Source organism: Octopus bimaculoides, chromosome 26, assembly GCF_001194135.2.
Source record: "Octopus bimaculoides isolate UCB-OBI-ISO-001 chromosome 26, ASM119413v2, whole genome shotgun sequence".
NCBI classification, from domain to species: Eukaryota; Metazoa; Mollusca; class Cephalopoda; order Octopoda; family Octopodidae; genus Octopus; species Octopus bimaculoides.
In genome coordinates this window covers 11,556,518-11,560,082 of record NC_069006.1, presented here as the reverse complement: position 1 = coordinate 11,560,082, position 3,565 = coordinate 11,556,518, and the positions used below count along the sequence as shown (strand labels likewise).

Genomic DNA, 3,565 nt, shown 5'->3' with positions numbered 1-3,565 from the left:
TATATATATATATATATATATATATATATATATATATGTACACACACACACACACATACATATATATCATGGAATTATCATAGATGCAGACACAGATAATTTATAAGGATATAAAATGTACCCAGGTAATGCAGATGTGTATGCACCCGATTAATGCAGATATATGCATTTAGTTAATCGTACAGTTAATGCAGATAACTATCTTCACCCAAGTAATACAGATACGTATTTCCCCTATTATTGCAGATATAATATACCCGGTTACATATTTTCCATACACCTGCATGAACAGTAAATATAATTCATATCAAGATATTAAATGCATAAATGAACCGAAGATAAAAATGTACGCAATTATTTATACGTGTACATGAGAATATATCGATATTAAATGTATGCAGATTATATATATATATGTGTGTATATATAAATATATACATATATATATATATATACACACACATATATATTACACCTAGTTATTGTGTATGTGTATACATAGATTAACTATATATTATATATAGACTGTTATTCTTCAGTGTGTGTGTGTATATATATGTGTGTGTGTGTGTGTATATATATATGTGTGTGTGTGTGTGTATTAAATACATAAATGAACCCAATTATGTGTGTGTGCGTGTGTGTGTGGAGATATATTTCAATAGACAAGTGTACGTTGAACAAAGAGAGAAGTTGGCAGTCCTCGTGTTGTAATTAGTGGAGACAGATGAGAAAAGTAGTAAATACAAGATTATTATTATTATTAGTGTGCGGCAGGAGAGTAGTGATGCAGAAGTGTCAAGGAGCCATATTAACGAAATCACCTAACAAAAGACGGGTATAAAAGTGAGGTTCTTACCTTAAATGATAAACTGAAATTACAGCAAGGCAGAGAAATAGTGAAGTAGCAAGATTTCTATGGTGAGACACAGAAAGACGAGCAATTAAGATGCTGTGAACAATGGCGCTGACTAATAATGTAAAGACGATGTATACTGCACGGTGGTTGGTTGATTGGAATTTTAACGACGAATTTCATTGGCTGATTCGATTGATCTCGAACATTTCACTTGGTAGTGTGAAAGGAGGTGGGGGTGTTGCTTCTGTTTACCTTGAAGGTTGTTAGAATTGTTGCCTGCTTATTGTTACATCGTGCTTGTTGTTAAAATTTCTTGTCTGTGTTAATATTGTGAACTGTTATCCTCCCCCAACGGGAAAGGATATATAAATTGTGTTTACTGCTTGCGGTTAAGTTTGAACCGCGTTCCCCTTCGGAACAAAAATTGTGGAATTTTTTAATATTTTTTTTTTTAATATTTATAAAATAAATGTCTTCTGTTGAAGAACAAAATAGAAAAAAATAAAAATGAATTTTCCCTCCGCTGTTGGTGGACGTGAAACGATTACATTAAAAATGTAAGACATTCAGGCTTACTATGGAATGATTACTGAGGAAAACGACGAAAGCAAGATAACACCACCAAGTGAAATAAAGGAACAAGACAAAAAGGGGGAAAAGACAATTATATATAAAACATACGATGTAGAAAAGAAAAGACTAGAGTTTTTTGAAGAAAGCACAGTTGAAAGGTGTCTCGGTCCGGTGGTGAACGAGATAAAGTACTTAGCCCGAGGCACAAGATACGCCACCATTGAAGCAAGGTTCGAGTCGATTGAGAAGGCAAGAGAGTTCTCAAATCGAACCTTGCAATGTGGAAACGTCATGCTTCTGCCTCTATATCTGGGACGCAGAACGTCCCAGATAAAGATAAAGAACATCCCCCTAGATGTGGTAGTGACATGGATCGTTGCCACACTCCTCTACAAGAGAGAAGACAAAATAATATCGTTCAGATCTCCAGAGACACCCCACAGAATTAGCGGGGTCAAACTCTGGAGATCCTAGCACAAGCAACAAGTCAGGATTTGGAAGGTTTACCCGAGACGATACACGTAGAAGAATCAGTATTGGCAGTACATGTGGAGGGAAGAAGACCCAGGTGCTTTCATTGTGGAAAAAAGGGCACCTGAGGTCAAAATGCCCAACAACAAAAAAAAAGAAGGAAGCAGACGAGGAAGAGAAAAACGAAGAGACGGTCCCCCCAGCCACGGAGACTGTGACAGAGCGGGCGACCACCTCCACTTTTGAAACTGAGAAGCGGCACTTCCAGCCAAGGAGGCCGTTACACAGCAAGCGACCGCTTCTATTGGTGAGAAATCAGAGTCATTTGTGACACCGTCTACTGAAAATATGGGCTTCCAGACGGTGTCACGTAAGAGAACCAAAAGAATGGAGTCGTCCACCAATACACAGGAAGCGGTTCTAGAAACCAAAATTATCAAGAAACCCGAACTGAAGGGAAAAGGCAAAAAGAAAGAAAACCAATTTATATAGATGACGATCGATATTCCTGAAAGAGAAGACACCGCGACAATCGCATACAAAACCAGTAATAAATATCTGGATGGGGTCATTGGGCCTCATCACAATACGTTACTAGATGTCAATGACAATAAGATGAGCCCGGTAACGTTGGGAAGAATCTCCCGAAAACTATACAACGAACTCAAGAACGGGCACCCAAAGGATATAGCAGAACTGAAGGAACTACCGAAGGTATTTAACCCGCCGGTTGAACCATTTTTGTACGAAAGAAAGGAGGGTGGGGGGAACTTGTGTCAGAAATAATGAGAATAATCCCCCTCGAAAGATAAACGAGCAGGTAAGCTCGAATTTCCTTCTCTTTCGTGTTTGACATGGCTACGCTATGCATTGCGTGTTTAAATGTCTGTGACCTGGGTTCGAAGAGGAAGCAGGCTTGCCTCCTCGACGACCTCAGGTCACACAGAATTGATATTATGGTTGCTACAGAAACCAGGCTGGACAAGCTGCAGGCCTTCTCGACTCTCCTGAATGGCTATGAGAAAATCATGTCTCCTAGCCGGGAGCGGGGAGTAGAGGTGTTGTAGTTTTGCTCCGGAAAAGCTTGGCCCTGCAGACACGTACGATCTTCGTGGACCCAGAAGACGAGTCGGTCGTTCTGGATCTGATAAACAGAGGTAAGGCCTTCAGGTTGGTTGGCATCTACGCGCCTTGCAAGCCAGACAGACAGGATGACTTCTATCGACGCCTGGAGAACTTTCTTGTGACATCAAGGACACTAGTTTTGCTAGGTGATTTTAACGCTATTCTGGATGCACGCCTGGATAGCGTAGGCTCGAATGTTAGGAAGAGTAACTCACGCCTCATCAATCTGCTAAAGCGATTTAGGCTGGCAGATCGATACAGACTTGATAATCCGAGCGTTCCGGATCTATCAGGTCTTATATAGACAGGATAATAGTAAATACTAGAGATAAGTCTAGTTTTTATCTATGTACCCTACACGAATCACAAATTAGTGACGCGTAGGCTGCATATAGATAAGGTTCATAGACAGGGATGTGGCTATTGGAAGTTAAACAAGTCCCTATTGGATTGAGAAACTTACCGTAGCCAGATTAAGGTGTTAGTAATGAGGGCACTAACTGGCTCTGTGATTAACAACCGGTGGTTGAGTGCCCT

At 40.0% G+C, this 3,565-nt stretch overlaps 1 protein-coding gene across 1 annotated transcript in view; it reads right to left on the bottom strand.

The window, feature by feature from the left end:
- Positions 1 to 1,014, bottom strand: part of LOC106883341 (transcription initiation factor TFIID subunit 10) — a 95,348-nt gene extending 94,334 nt beyond the window's left edge. Inside the window, exon 1 of the mRNA XM_052976987.1 lies at positions 860 to 1,014. The gene's annotated coding sequence lies outside the window, so the exon portion shown is untranslated. The remainder of the gene's footprint in view (positions 1 to 859) is intronic.
- Positions 1,015 to 3,565: the final 2,551 nt, after the last annotated feature.